General features: G+C 45.4%; 1 protein-coding gene across 1 annotated transcript in view; it reads left to right on the forward strand.

The window, feature by feature from the left end:
- The first annotated feature begins 529 nt into the window (after nucleotides 1–529).
- Nucleotides 530–16665, forward strand: part of LOC137385164 (NACHT, LRR and PYD domains-containing protein 3-like) — a 104957-nt gene continuing 88821 nt past the window's right edge. The window contains exon 1 of the mRNA XM_068060130.1: nucleotides 530–687. The gene's annotated coding sequence lies outside the window, so the exon portion shown is untranslated. The remainder of the gene's footprint in view (nucleotides 688–16665) is intronic.

A 16665-nucleotide genomic window follows, 5' to 3' on the forward strand; every position in this document is an offset into this window, starting at 1 on the left:
TATAACCCGGGGAGTCTGGACCCAGTGTGATCAGACTGTGTGTAACCCGGGGAGGATGGACCCAGTGTGATCAGACAGTGTGTAACCCGGGGAGGATGGACCCAGTGTGATCTGACAGTTTATTACCCGGGGAAGATGGACCCAATGAGATCAGACAGTGTGTAACCCGGGGAGGATGGACCCAGTGAGATCAGACAGTGTATAACCCGGGGAGGATGGACCCAGTGTGATCAGACAGTGTATAACCCGGGGAGGATGGATCCAGTGTGATCAGACAGTGTATAACCCGGGGAGGATGGACCCAGTGTGATCAGACAGTGTGTAACCCGGTGAGGATGGACCCAGTGTGATCTGACAGTGTGTAACCCGGGGAGGATTGTCTAATACACGGAGTGGAAGCGGTACATTTCTGCCAGAAACTCTGAGGATTTGCTGGCGTTCCTGGAGACTGAGTTTTGGATATGAGCAAATTGGTTTTGTACCTCACAGCTTCAATATTATTCTCATTTTCTGTGGTTGTGTTATGGATTTCTTGGTAAATGATCGTGATGAGAAAGGTCCACAGCTGGACTGAGGATCTGTAGAGTGAGATACAACAGCAGGTGAACCAGCACAGGATTGTGAGAGCACCAACCAGAGAGAACCCTTCCCATTGAAAAAGCTTCGATAGATTGACTGGGGGAAAAGGTAAGAGAAAGTCCCATTTACTCTGAGAAACACTGGTCCTGTAGACTGTACAGAAAGGTTACAAGGTAAGGCAGGAAATGGTGAGAATGAGACTGGGGGAGTCTAACTAATGCTCCGAAGACATCAGTTCAAACACAACCGCGGCAGCTGGAGGAATTTAAATTCAATAATTAACAAATCTAGAATGAAAACCTGGTATCATTGATGATCATGAAACCATCCCATCCTCAATTATGGTGGATCTTAACAGCTCAATGTAAAAAGCAAAGCTGAAGCATTTGTTACCGTCTTCACCCTGAAGTGACGAGTGAATGATCCATCTCGGCCTCCTCCTGAGATCCCCGGTATCACGGATTCTAATCTTCAGCCGGTTAGATTCGCTCCACATAATACCAAGGAACAGCTGAATGCACTGGATACAGCAAAGGCTGTGGGCCCTGACAGCAACCCGCCTGTAGTGCTGGAGCATTTGATCAAGTGCGACATCAAGGAACCAGTATAATATTCAAACAATTGGGAATCGGGGTAAATATCTCTACAGCACTGTGGGTGTACCTCCTGCTCACGACTGCAGTGGTGTAAGAAGGCAGCTCACCACCACCTTCTCAAGGGCAATCAGGGATGGACAATACATTCATTGCCTGGCCAGCAATGTTCACGGTCCAAGAACAGATTAAAAAAAAACATAATTATCCAGCAGGAAGCCATGCAATGAATTGTGAAGTGAGATCAGTTTTTGTCTCGAAACACCTGGTCACGAGTGAATGTTATGTGTATTTTTGAGTAATGGATTTGATTGAAGAGGTTACTCCAGCTGAAGCAGAGTCCAGCTGATGGGAACGTGTCTGTTTTCTCGGTTGGGCTGAACTTGCATCAACATTAGATCACAATATTAAAATTGCTCTGATCTGGTAACAAATCAAAAGGAAAAACTGAACTGAAAAGATCATGTTTGATTCACTGATCACGTTGCACAGACCAGTCTCATTGATCAGAATGGCCCATCACTAACAGAATAAATTAATCATTCTCAAACAATTATAGTTATAATGGAATATATTGATAACTGCAAACATTGAAAGTGTGCAGTTTCTTGATGAAGATATGTATAATTGCAATATAACTGTAAACCCAGTCAGGGAGAATTGCAATTTGTTAACTGACATCATATATGACCCTGAGATGAGATTCCAACATCATGTTCACTCCATCACCAAGTACGCTAGTTCCACCTCCATAACCTCACCTGCCTCTACCCCCACCTCAACCCCTGCTGCTGAAAACCTCATCCATGCCTTTGTTAACTCTGAACTCGGCTATTCCATTGCCTTCCTGGCTGGCGTCACACCCTGGATTCTGCATAAATTTGAGCTCATCTAACAGTCTGCTGCCTGAATCCTAACTCCCAGCAAGTCCCGATCACCCCATCACCTCTGTGTTCAGTGACCAACATTATCTCCTGGTACAGCTTCATCTTGATGTCAGAATTCTCATTTTTGTTGTCAAATCCCTCCATGACCTTGCCCCTCCCTATCTCTGTAACAACTTCCAGCTGAACAACCCTCCGAGACATCTGCACTCCTTCAATTCCACCCTCTTGAACAGCTCTAGCATTGGCTGCCATTCCTTCAGCAGCCGAGGCCCAAAGCTCTGGAATTCCCTGTTTAAACCTGCACCTTTAAGCTGGTCATTAAGCTCTACTCTGATAAACAAGCTTTTGGTCAGCTCTGCTAATATTTCCTTATATGGCTGGGTGCCAAACGCTGTTTAGCAACAATCCTTTGAAGCAACTTGAGATGTTTTACTGTGATTAAGACACTGCATAAAGGGAATCTGGTCCTGATAACTAAAGATGTGTAGAATTGTAATATAACACTAACAATAGGCTTGAGGAATTGCAATAGATTGGTAACTGCAGAGGAAAAGGATTATGCTGTAGTGATAACTGTAGGGTTCAGGAATGATGCGATACCGAAAACCGCAGTTATGTCTTCTTGCAACATTGATCACTGCAAACATGGGAACCTGTTGTACATTAAAAAAACTACAGGTACATCCTAGTGTCGTATCAATCATCCTTTTACCAAGGGTCAAATGAAATACAACAATAGAACTGTGATTGTGTGAGGGGTTTTCATGAGTAAGCGATACTGGGAAATAGGTTGAAACATTCTGATACATGTAGCTGTTGGGTAATCTTACCAGATTGCTTACCGCGCCCCTAGCCCAGCTGTTCCAGTACAGCTACAACAGTGGCATCTTTCCGGCAGTGTCGAAAATTGCCCAGGTATGTCCTGTACACAAAAAGCAGGGCAAATCCAATCCAGGCAATTACTGTCCCATCAGTCTACTCTCAATCATCAGTAAAGTGATGGAAGGTGTTGTTGACAGTGCCATCAAGCAGTTGCTTACCAATAGCCTGCTTCGTGATGCTCAGTTTGGGTTCTGCCAGGGCCACTCAGCTCCTGGCCTTGGTTCAAACATGGACAAAAAAGATGAACTCAAGAGGTGAGGGGAGAGTGACTGCCCTTGACATCAAGGCAGCATTTGACGGAGTATGGCATCAAGGAGCCCTAGCAAAACTGAAGTCAATGGGAAACAGGGGGAAAACTCTCTGCTGGTTGGAGTCATACCTCGCGCAAAGGAAGATGGCTGTGGTTGTTGGAGGTCAATCATCTGAGCCGGAGGACATCACTGCAGGAGTTCCTCAGGGTAGTGTCTTCGGCCCAACCATCTTCAGCTGCTTCATCAAAGACCTTCCTTCAATCATAAGGTCAGAAGTGGGGATGTTCACTGATGATTGCACAGTGTTCATTCGCGACTCCTCAGATACTGAAGCAGTCCGTGTAGAAATGCAGCAAGACCTGGATGATATCCAGACTTGGGCTGATTAGTGGCAAGTAACTTCATATCACATAAGTGGCAGGCAATCACCATCTCCAAAAAGAGAGAATCTAACCATCTCCCCTTTACATTCAATGGCATTGCGAAGGAGTTGAGCACATAATCTGGGATGACTGAGGGAGTGCTGCCATGTCAGGTTTTTAAAAATTTGATTCATGGGAAGTGGGCGTCACTGGCTAGGCCAACGTTTGTTGCCCATCCCTGATTGCCCTTGAGAAGGTGGTGGTGAGCTGTCTTCTTGAACTGCTGCAGTCCATGTGGTGCAGTTCCATCAACAGTGCAGATAGGGAGGGAGTTCCAGGTTGTTGACCCAACATCAGTGAAGGAACAGCAATATAGCTCCAAGTCTTGCCAAGCCTCCTTCGATGGCACCTTCCAAACCTGCGACCTCTACCACCTCGAAGGACAGGAGCAGCAAATGAATGGGAACATCACCATCTGCAAGTTCCCCTCCAAGTCACACACCATCCTGACTTGGAACTATATCGCCGTTCCTTCACTGTCTCTGGGTCAAAATCCTGGAACTCCCTTCCTAACAGCATTGTGGGTGTACCTAACTCACATGGACTGCAGCGGTTCAAGAAGGCAGCTCACCACCACCTTCTCAAGGGCAAGTAGGGATTGGCAATAATTGTTGGCATAGCCAGTGACGCCCACATCCCATGAATGAATTTTAAAAAAAAAGTCAAATGGTGTGAGGCTTTGAGGGGAACTTGCAGGTTGTGATGTCCCCATGTAACTGCTGCCTTTGTCCTTCTAGGTGGTAGACATCAGGTGTTTGGAAGGTGCTGTTGAAGGAGGCTTGGCAAGTTGCTGCAGTGCATCTTGTGGATGGTACACACTGCTGTCACTGTCAGTGGTGGAGGGAGTGAATGTTTAAGATGGTGGCTGGGGTGTTAATCAAGTGGGAAGCTTTGTCCTGGATGGTGTCTAGCTTCTTGAGTGTTGTTGGAGCTGCACCCATCCACTCCTGACTGTGCCTCTAGACGATGGACAGGCTTTGGGAGTTGGGAGGCGGGCTACTCACTGCACAGTTCCCAGCCACTGACCTGCTTTTGTAGCCACTGAATTTAAGTGGCTGCTTCCAGTTCACCTCTGGTCGATGGTAACCCCCAGCATGTTGATAGTGGGGTATTCAGCGATGGTAATGCCATTGAATGTCAAGGCGAGGTGGTTAGATTCTCTCTTGTTGGAGATGGTCATTGCCTGACACTTGGGTGGCGAGAATGTTAGTTGCCACTTCTCAGCCCAAGCCTGAATGTTGTCCAGGTGCAGCTGCACATGGACACAGATGGCTTCAGTATGTGAGGAGATGCGGATGGTCTTGAATCATCTTTCTTTTTTTTTAAATTCAATCATGGCATGTGAGTGCTGCTGGCAAGGTCAGCATTTGTTCCCTGTCCTTAATTCCCCTTGAGAAGGTGGTAGTGAGCCACTTTCTTGAACTGCTGCACTCCACGTGGTGTTGTTACACCAACAGTGCTGTTTGAGAAGGTGTTCAGGATTTTTCCCCACCATCAATGTAGGAACAGCGATCATGTTCCAATCCTCCCATAATGGAGGATTCAGCGATGCTAATGCCGTTGATCGTCAAGGGGTGATGGTTAGATTATCTTTTGTTGGAGATGGTCATTGCCTGGAACTTGTGTGGCATGAATGTTACTTGTCACTTATCAGCCTGCACCAGATCTTGCTGCAGCTGCTTCGGTATCTGAGGAGTTAGAAATGGAACTGAATACTGTGCAACAATCGGCAAGCATCCCCACTTCTGATCATATGATGGAGGGAAGGTCAGTGAAGCAGCTGAAGATAGTTGTGCAGTTCAACCCAGGTCCCGCCCTGTCTTTAATTATTCTTTCATGGGATGTGGGTGTCGCTGACGAGGCCAGCATTTATTTCCCATCCCGAGTTGCCCTTGAGAAGGTGGTGGTGAGCTTTCTTCTTGAATCGCTGCAGTCCATGTGAGGTAGGTACACCCACAGTGCTGTTGGAAAGAGTTCCAGGGTTTTGATGCAGTGACTGAAGGAATGGCAATATAGTTCCAAGTCAGGATGGTGTGTGACTTGGAGGGGAATTTGCAGGTGGTGGTGTTCCCATGCATCGGCTGCCCTTGTCCTTCGAAGTGGAGAGGTCGTGGGTTTGGAAGGTGCTGTTGAAGGATCCTTGGTGACTTGCAGCAGTGCATCTTATAGATGCTACACACTGCCACTACTGTGCGTCGGTGGTGGAGGGAGTGAATGTTGAAGATGGTAGATTGGCACGCTATCAAGCAGGCTGCTTTGTCCTGGATGGTGTCGAGCTTCTTGAGTGTTGTTGGAGCTGCACCCATCCAGGCAAGTGGAGAGTATTCTATCACACTCCTGAGTTCTGCCTTGTAGATGGTGGACAGGCTTTGGGGAGTCAGGAGGTCAGTTACTCGCCGCAGAATTCCAAGTCTCTAACCTGCTCTTGTAGCCACGGTTCTTATGGCTGGTCCAGTTCGGTTTCTGGTCAATGGTGACACCTAGGATCTCAATAGTGGGGGATTCAGTGATGGTGATGCCATTGAATGTCTAGGGGAGATGGTTAGATTCTCTCTTGTTGGAGATGGTCATTGCCTGGCAATGTGTTGTGCGAATGTTACTTGCCACTTATCAGCCCAGGTCCAGCTGCATATGGACACAGATTGCTTCAGTATCCAAGAAGTCACAAATGATGCTGAACATTGTGCAATCATCAGTGAACATCTGCACTTCTGACCTTTATGATGGAGGTAAGGTCATTGGTGAAGCAGCTGAAGATGGTTGGGCTGAGGAACTCCCTGGAGTGATTTCCTGGAGCTGAGATGTTTGACTTTCAACAACCACAACCATCTTCCTTTCCACTAGGTACGACTCCAGCTAGTGGAGGGTTTTCCCCCGATTCCCATTCACTGCAGTTTTGCCAGGACTCCTTTTTTAGATTAGATTAGATTAGAGATACAGCACTGAAACAGGCTCTTCGGCCCACCTAGTCTGTGCCGAACATCAACCACCCATTTATACTAATCCTACACTAATCCCATATTCCTACCAAACATCCCCACCTGTTCCTATATTTCCCTACCACCTACCTATACTAGTGACAATTTATAATGGCCAATTTACCTATCAACCTGCAAGTCTTTTGGCTTGTGGGAGGAAACCGGAGCAACCGGAGAAAACCCACGCAGACACAGGGAGAACTTGCAAACTCCACACAGGCAGTACCAGGAATCGAACCCGGGTCCCTGGAGCTGTGAGGCTGCGGTGCTAACCACTGCGCCACTGTGCCACCCTACTTGACCATACTTGATCAAATGCTGCCTTGATCTCAAGGGCAGTCACTCTCACCTCATCTCTTGAGTTCAGCTCTTTTGTTCATGTTTGAGCTAAGGCTGTAATGAGGTCAGGAGCTGAGTGGCCCTGGCGGAACCCACAGTGAAGGTCAGTGAGCAGGTTATTGCTGAGTGAGCACCGCTTGATGGCACTGTCAATGCCCCCTACCAGCACATTGCTGATGATTGAGAGTGGACTGATGGGGCGGTAATTGGCTGGATTGGATTTGTCCTGCCTTTTGTGTACAGGACATACCTGGGCAATTTTTCACATTGTCGGATGGATGCCAGTGTTGTAGCTGTACTGGAACAGTTTGGCTAGGGATGCGGCACGTTTTGGAGCACAGGTCCTCAGTACCATTGCAGGAATGTTGTCGGGGCCCATAGCCTTTGCAATATCCAGTGCCTGCAGCTATTTCTTGATATCATGTGGAGTGAATCGAATTGACTGAAAACTGGCATCTGTGATGGTGGGGACCTCAGAAGACCGAGATGGATCATCAACTCAGCACTTCTAGTGTTGAGGATTGTTGCAAATGCTTCAGCTTTTGCACTGATGGGCTGGACTCCCCCATCATTGAGGATGGGGATATTTGTGGAGCCACCTCCTCCAGTTAGCTGTTTAATCGTCCACCACCTTTCACAACTGGATGTGGCAGGACTGCAGAGCTTAGACCTGATCCGTTGGTTGTGGCATCACTTAGCTCTGTCTTTCGCATGCCGCTTCTATTTGGCATGCAAGTAGTCCTGGGTTGTAGCTTCTCCAGGTTGACACCTCATTTTTAGATATGCCTGGTCCTGCTCCTGGCATGCCCTCCTGCACTCTTCATTGAACCAGGGTTGATCCCCCGGCTTGATGGTAATGGTAGAGTGGGGGATGTGCTGGGCCATGAGGTTACAGATTGTGGTTGAATACAATTCTGCTGCCGCTGATGGCCCACAGCGCCTCATGGATGCCCAGTTTTGCATTGCTTGATCTGTTCGAAATCTATCCCAGTTAGCATGGTGGCAATGCCACACAACACGATGGAGGGTATCCTCAATGTGAAGACGGGACTTTGTCTCCACAAGGACTGTGCGGTGGTCAATCCTACCAGTACTGTCATGGACAGATACATCTGCGGCAGGTAGATTGGTGAGGATGAGGTGAAGTAGGTTTTTCCCTCTTGTCTCCATTAGGTCCTGCCACAGACCCTGTCGAGCAAATATGTCCTTTAAGACTTGGCTACCTCGGTCAGTAATGGTGCTACCATGCCACTCTTGGTGATGGACGTTGAAGTCCCCCATCCAGAGTACATTCTGTGTCCTTGCCACCTTGTGTGCTTCTTCAGTAATCAACTGATCCAGCTTTCAGCTGTTGTGCCTAATATGCACTTACTCTTAAAGAATTCACGGAATCCGATTGGTGAAAGGTATATCAATATTTTATTCACACACTAAATCATCAAATACAAGCTCTCACTCACTTGCACAGTATCAAGAATCATCAAAGTACAAGCACTCACTACGTGCACAATATACTACTCGCCAAGGCACGAGGTGATCAGTCTTGGACTTGCCGCTGCTCTTCTGTTCTCTGAGCCCTTGGCTCAGGGGTATCTTCTCGAGTGTTCTTCCCTGGGATTCTCGGGCCATTCCCAGTTTCAGTCAGAGGTTAAATCTTGCTTCCAAGACCCTCCCCTCGTCCTTACTCATATGGGTCTGACATAATGACATAATGGTAATTCCGAAGAAGGGTCACTGACCCAAAACGTTAACTCTGCTTCTCTTTCCACAGATGCTGCCAGACCTGCTGAGTGGTTCCAGCATTTCTTGTTTATGTTTCAGATTTCCAGCATCCGCAGTATTTTGCTTTTATTATTAATGGTAATTCCTTATTTGGCTCAGTGAGAACCTGGTCAACACTTTACAGTTTCCATTATCTACTTTGAGTCTAATCATATCTTGTGTCCATGATGACACCTTTTATCTGGTATGTGCAAGGACAGTGTCTGGGATCATCAATATGTCTTTTCTATACTGTCTACAATTCCTCAGCATCTGTGTATTGTGGCCCCTTTCTACCCAGCCCCCTTATGCTTAAAAGCACTGTTCATTGTTGTGTGACTAGCCCCTTTGTTTCTACTAAGTTCTCATGTGTTTTTGCTATATGTGCTTTTACTGGGTCTACATCCCCTCCCCCCCCCCACCTTTGATCCTGCAGGGCTGTGCCCAAGGGATCACACTCCATGCCTCTTGGGTAGTACACTTGTACAATTACAATTTCATTGTCAAAGCATAAGCAGTGTAATGTAAATGAAAGCACAATTTAAACATCACTATTATTACATAATCACTTGTGCAAACATAATACCGTCGCAATTTCATTTTTAAAGTCCGTGGTTTAGATGTTTCAAAAGGAACAGGGAGGGAGGTAAAAGAGTTGGGTGAGTGGCATTGCTAATCAGGGATAGTAACACAGCTGCAGAAAGGGAGGTCGTCGAGGAAGGTTTGTCTACTGAGTCAGTATGGGTGGAAGTCAGAAACAGGAAAGGAGCAGTCACTTTACTGGGAGTTTTCTATAGACCCCCCAATAGCAACAGAGACACGGAGGAACAGATTGGGAGGCAGATTTTGGAAAGGTGCAGAAGTAACAGGGTTGTTGTCATGGGTGACTTCAACTTCCCTAATATTGATTGGAACCTCCTTAGTGCAAATAGTTTGGATGGAGCAGCTTTTGTCAGGTGTGTCCAGGAAGGTTTCCTGACCCAATATGTAGATAGACCGACTAGAGGGGAGGCGATGTTGGATTTGGTGCTTGGCAACGAACCAGGCTAGGTGGCAGATCTCTCGGTGGGAGAGCATTTCGGTGATAGTGATCACAACTCCCTGACCTTTACGATAGTCATGGAGAGGGATAGGAGCAGACGGGATGGGAAAATATTTAATTGGGGGAGGGGGAATTACAATGCTATTAGGCAGGAACTGGGGGGCTTAAATTGGGAACAGATGTTCTCAGGGAAATGCACCACAGAAATGTGGAGGTTGTTGAGGGAGCACTTGCTGCGACTGCTGGATAAGTTTGTCCCGATGAGGCAAGGAAGGGATGTTAGGGTGAAGGAACCTTGAATGACAAGAGATGTGGAACGGCTAGTCAAGAGGAAGAAGGAAGCTTACTTAAGGTTGAGGAAGCAAGGATCAGACAGGGCTCCAGAGGGTAACAAGGTAGCCAGGAAGGAACTGAAGAATGGACTTAGGAGAGCTAGAAGGGGACATGAAAAAGTCTTGGCGGGTAGGATTAAGGAAAATCCCAAGGCGTTCTACACTTATGTGAGGAACAAGAGAATGGCCAGAGTGAGGGTAGGGCCGATCAGGGATAGTGGAGGGAACTTGTGCCTGAAGCCGGAGGAGGTAGGGGAGGTCCTTAATGAATACTTTGCTTCAGTGTTCACGAGTGAGAGGGACCTTGTCATTTGTGAGGACAGCGTGAAACAGGCTGATATGCTCGAACAGGTTGATGTTAAGAAGGAGGATGTGCTGGAAATTTTGAAAGACATGAGGATAGATAAGTCCCCGGGGCCAGACGGGATATACCCAAGGATATTAAGGGAAGAGAGGGAAGAGATTGCCGCGCCTTTGGCGATGATCTTTGCGTCCTCACTGTCCACTGGAGTAGTACCAGATGGTTGGAGGGTGGCAAATGTTATTCCCTTGTTCAAGAAAGGGAATAGGGATAACCCTGGGAATTACAGACCAGTCAGTCTTACGTCGGTGGTGGGCAAATTATTGGAGAGGATTCTGAGAGCCAGGATTTATGATTATTTGGAAAAGCATAGTTTGATTAGAGATAGTCGGCATGGCTTTGTGAGGGGCAGGTCATGCCTCACAGGCCTTATTGAATTCTTTGAGGATGTGACAAAACACATTGATGAAGGAAGAGCAGTGGATGTGGTGTATATGGATTTTAGCAAGGCGTTTGATAAGGTTCCCCATGGTAGGCTCATTCAGAAAGTAAGGAGGCATGGGATACAGGGAAAGTTGGCTGTCTGGATACAGAATTGGCTGTCCCATAGAAGACAGAGGATGGTAGTAGATAGACTTCAGCCTGGAGCTCGGTGACCAATGGTGTTCCGCAGGGATCTGCTCTGGGACCTCTGCTCTTTGTGATTTTTGTAAATGACGGATGAGGAAGTGGAAGGCTGGGTTAGTAAGTTTGCCGATGACACTAAGGTTGATGGAGTTGTGAATAGTGTGGAGGGCTGTTGTAGGTTGCAACGGGACATTGACAGGATGCAGAGCTGGGCTGAGAAGTGGCAGATGGAGTCCAACCTGGAAAAGAGTGAAGTGATTCATTTTGGAAGGGCGAATTTGAATGCAGAATACAGGCTGAAAGAGAGGATTCTTGGCAGTGTGGAGGAACAGAGGGATCTTGGGGTCCACGTCCATAGATCCCTCAAAGTTGCCACCCAAGTTGATAGGGTTGTTAAGAAGGCGTATGGTGTGTTGGCTTTCATTAACAGGGGGATTGAGTTTAAGAACCGCGAGGTAATGCTGCAGCTCCATAAAGCCCTGGTTAGACCACACTTGGAATATTGTGTTCAGTTCTGGTCGCCTCATTATCGGAAGGATGTGGAAGCTTTAGAGAGGGTGCAGAGGAGATTTACCAGGATGCTGCCTGGACTGGAGGGCATGTCTTATGAAGAAAGGTTGAGGGAGCTAGGGCTTTTCTCATTGGAGCGAAGAAGGATGAGAGGTGAGTTGATAGAGGTGTACAAGATGATGAGAGGCATAGATAAAGTGGATAGCCAGAGACTTTTTCCCAGGGCGGAAAGGGCTATCACCAGGGGGCATAATTTTAAGATGATTGGAGGAAGGTTTCGGGGAGATGTCAGAGGTAGGTTCTTTACACAGAGATTGGTGGGTGCGTGGAATGCACTGCCAGCGGTGGGAGTAGAAGCAGATACATTAGGGACATTTAAGCGACTCTTGGATAGGTACATGGATGATAGTAGAATGAAGGGTATGTAGGTAGTTTGATCTTAGAGTAGGTTAAAGATTCGGCACAACATCGTGGGCCGAAGGGCCTGTACTGTGCTGTACTGTTCTATGTTCTACATTGATCATTCATTAATTCTGGTACCTGTCCTGCATCAGTTTGCCTCTAACTTTCCTGAGTTTGTTCTAACATCCATGAACCATTTGTACTACAAACACTTTCATTGTTTGAAATGTCATGGATCTCCTTTACCTTTTCTATGATATCATTAATAGTGTGAGCATGATCTTCCAGTAGTCTCACCAGTCCTTCCAGAGAAGTCGAAGGAGCTCCTCCTTACTCTGTGCCAACTGCTGGTGGAATATCGATGGACTATTATGAAATCCCTGAGGGAGACACGTCCAGGTGTATTGTTGTCCCTGGAACGTAAACGCAAATTTATATTGACACTCTTGTGCCAGCAGTATGGACCAGAACCCATTGCTGATGTCCAACACAGTAAACCAGTTAGACAGTTTTAGTTTTTTTTTGTTTTCTCCAACTTTGATTGTCCTCTTTAAATGTCAGATAAATTTCCCTTTGAGTGCTTTAAATAACCACTCATATCAATTACATTTTGTTTATCGATTCCAATTTCTTATGCCTAGACTTGGTGGTGTTGCATTTGTTTTTACATTTAAAGACAGAAGTGCTTGCAACGATCTCTCTCTCTCAAGCACTTTGTCTCATTGATAAAGATTCTGTGACATTTGATGTCTGCAGTTAAGATCTTAAATTCTTCAAGCTGCCAGATCTCCTGCTGTGGCATCAGTTCTCATGTGGCCTTGGAACCTACCATCACCTGCTTAAAAAAAACGAAAAGAATACATTGTGGTTCTGCTCCTGAGCCCAATGGGTTAATTTATCCAATTATATCTTGTCAATTTAGAAATTTAAGATTTAATAATGTCCAATATATATACATTTTACTCTCAGCAATGCAAAAATTGTGTGGTGGAGTAAATGGAAAAACAATATTGGAGGAGCATAGGTGTCGGATAGATGCAGAATAGGTGTAGGAATTATAGGGTTGTCATAGTAGGTGATTTTAATTTTCCTAATATTGACTGGGACTGCCTTAGTGCTAAAGGATCAGATGGGGAAGAATTTGTTAAGTGTGTCCAGGATAGTTTTCTGAAGCAGTATGTGGATCGCCCTACTAGAGAAGGGGCTACACTCGACCTCCTCTTAGGAAATGAGGCTGGGCAGGTGGTTGATGTGTCAGTGGGGGAGCACTTTGGGACTAGTGACCATAACTCTATTAGCTTCAAGATAGTTATGGAAAAGGATAGGACTGGTCCTCAAGTTGAAGTCCTAAATTGGGGGAAGGCTAATTTCGATGGCATCAGACAGGATCTCTTAAAAAGTTGAATGGGAGAGGCTGTTAACAGGTGAAGGGACGTCTGGCAAGTGGGAAACTTTTAAAAGTGAGATAGGAAGAGTTCAGGGCCAGCATATTCCTGTTAGATTGAAGGGCAAGGCTGGCAAGTTTAGGGAACCTTGGTTGACGAGGGATATTGAGGGCTTGGTCAGGACAAAGAAGGAGGCATATGTCGGGTATAGGCAGCTGGGATCAAGCGAGTCCCTTGAGGCGTATAAGGGATGTAGGAGTACACTTAATAAGGAAATTAGGAGGGCGAAAAGGGGCCATGAGTTTTCCCTGGCAGTTAAGATAAAGGAGAATCCTAAAAGATTCTATAAGTATATTAAGAGTAAAAGGATAGCTAGGTAGAGAGTAGGTCCCCTTAAGGATCAGTGTGGTAATCTATGTGTGGAGCCACGGGAAATGGGCGAGTTCTTAAATGAATACTTCTCGTCTGTATTTACCGTGGAGATGGTCATGGAAGCTAGTGAGTTCAAGGGAGGGAACAGCGATATCCTGGAGCATATCAACATTACAAATTTGGAGGTTTTGAAGCACATTAAGGTGGATAAATCCCCAGGGCCTGACCAGGTGTATCCTAGGATGCTATGGGAAGCAAGGGAGGAGATTACTGGGGCCCAGGCAGAGATTTTTGTATCATCATTAGCCACGGGTGAGGTACTGGAAGACTGGAGGATAGCTAATGTTGTGCCTTTATTGAAGAAGGGTAGCAGGGATAAGCCAGGGAACTACAGGCTGGTGAGTCTTACATCAGTGGTGGGAAAGTTATTGGAAGGGATTCTGAGAGACAGGATTTATATGCATTTGGAAAGGCAAGGTCTGATTAGGGATAGTCAGCATGGCTTTGTGCGTGGGAAATCATGTCTCACGAATTTGATTGAGTTTTTTGAGGAAGTGACCAAGAGGATTGATGAGGGCAGGGCGGTGAATGTTTTCTACATGGACTTTCGCAAGGCCTTTGACAAGGTCCCGCATGGTAGGCTGGTCCGGAAGGTTCGAACACATGGGATCCAGGGTGAGCTAGCCAATTGGATACAAAATTGGCTTGGTGATAGGAGGCAGAGGGTGGTAGTGGAGGGTTGTTTTTCAGATTGGAGGCTGGTGACCGGTGGTGTGCCACAGGGATCGGTGCTGGGTCCTCTGTGGTCTGTCATGTATATTAATGACTTGGATGTGAATGCAGGGGGCATGATTAGTAAGTTTGCAGAAGACACCAAAGTTGGTGATATAGTGGACAGTGAAGAAGATTGTCTAAGGGTTACAACAGGATATAGATCAACTGGGAAAGTGGGCAAGGGATTGGCAAATGGAATTTAATGCAGACAAGTATGAAATGATGCATTTTGGGAAGTTAAACCAGGGCAGGACATATACAGGGAATGGCAGGGCCCTGGGGAGTGTTGTTGAGCAGACAGACCTTGGGGTGCAAGTACATAGTTCTCTGAAAGTGGCAAAACAGGTAGACAGGGTGGTGAAGAAGGCGTATGGCATGCTTGCCTTCATCGGCCGAGGCATTGAGTACAAGAGTTGGGACATCATGTTACAGTTGTACATAATGTTGGTTAGGCCGCATTTGGAATACTGTGTGCAGTTCTGGTCGACGCACTACAGGAAAGATGTGATTAAGCTAGAGAGGGTGCAGAAAAGATTCGCAAGGATGTTGCCTGGTTTGGAGGGCTTCTTTTATATATAAAGAGAGATTGGATAGGCTGGGTCTGTTTTCCCTGGAGCGAAAGAGGCTGAGCGGGGACATGATAGAAGTATATAAAATTATGAGAGGCATAGATAGGGTAGATAGCCTGAGTCTGTTTCCCATGGTAGGGGTGACTAAAACAAGAGGGCATAGATTTAAGGTGAGAGGGAGGACGTGTCAAGGGAATCAAAGGGGTACATTTTTCACACAAAGAATAGTGGGTATCTGGAATGAGCTGCCTGAGGAGGTGGTGGAGGCAGGAACAGTAGCAACATTTAAGAGGCATCTGGACAGGTACTTGAATGAGCAAGGCATAGAGGGATATGGAATTCATGCAGGCAGGTGGGATTAGCATAGATGGGGATTATGGTTGGCATGGACGCGGTGGGCCGAAGGGCCTGTTTCTATGCTGCACGACTTTATGACTAATAGCTGCAGCAGAGTTAATTTTTTTGCTTGTCTTCAAGGGGGTGGAGCAAAACCTTCTCAGCTGCATCACACTACGTAACCTTTTTTTTTGATCGAAGAGAACTACACTCCATTTTCAACTGTTTTTTTTTGATATCCTTAGGGTTTGAAAACAACAAAATCATTAGTAACAGTATCAACTTAAAAGGAAAGCATCTCCATCAGGAAAGGCAGCGTTTTAGATTAAACTCCAATTGTTTGCAAACTTTTAGCATCTTTTGTGAAAGGTTTCTAATCCAAGGATTTTTTTTTTTACAACAAAGATGATTCCAAATTCCAATTCACTGCAATAAATATTTAAAAATCAAAACTGCCAATGTAATATGAGCGAGCCTCATGTTCGGAATTAAAGACTCCCCAAAACTTGACATAATAAACTCGAAAGTTCATTGTGGCCACAAATGAAATTTGCAGTTTTCTTAACTTAACAGGTCAGTTCACCTTTATAATATAAACTTAACTCAGACTTATTAACTTAGAATACTTATTAACTACACACAGAACAGAATAGCACGTGCTTTTTTTTTAAAAGATACTTAAATGACGTCTTTTTTTCTGTTCTTCCTTCAGGCGCCTTTTCAAATGACTGTAATAAAACCAAAAACTAAAGAAAAAGTTATTTAACATTCTTCAAACAAAAGATTTAACACCAGTTTCTTTTTAAAAAAAACTTTCAACAAACAGAATCTTTCCCAGAACTTTGTTTATTCTTCTCTCCCTTAAACCAATATCCAATTCCTGACATTTGCTACTTAAAACAGTCAGTAAAACATGTCTTTAATTTAAACTGCAAATAAAAGAATAGATTTTAAACTGGAACTCCAATTAAAGCAGTGTTTTAAATTTCAAATTGGATTTCTGCCAGACCTCTTCAGACCTTCAAGGCTGAAGCTTATCTCTCAGAAAATTGTTCATTGCCTTTTCACAGATGTAAAATCAATTTTAAAATAAAAATAAAAACTTTAACTTAAAATATAATTCAATTTTATATTCAATTCTTGGGTGCACAATCTTAAATTGAAATGATCAACAATCACTTTTCACACTCATTCAGTTCCAAACAGCTTAGAAAATTTGATTCCTGTCATGGGTTATAAATACAAAGTACCAAAATCTGTGTCAAATTCCCTGGCCCAATACCAAGGAACACACAGGTTCAAATAGTTCACAACCACAACATG

The sequence above is a fragment of the Heterodontus francisci genome, chromosome 28, assembly GCF_036365525.1.
Source record: "Heterodontus francisci isolate sHetFra1 chromosome 28, sHetFra1.hap1, whole genome shotgun sequence".
Lineage (NCBI taxonomy): Eukaryota > Metazoa > Chordata > Chondrichthyes > Heterodontiformes > Heterodontidae > Heterodontus > Heterodontus francisci.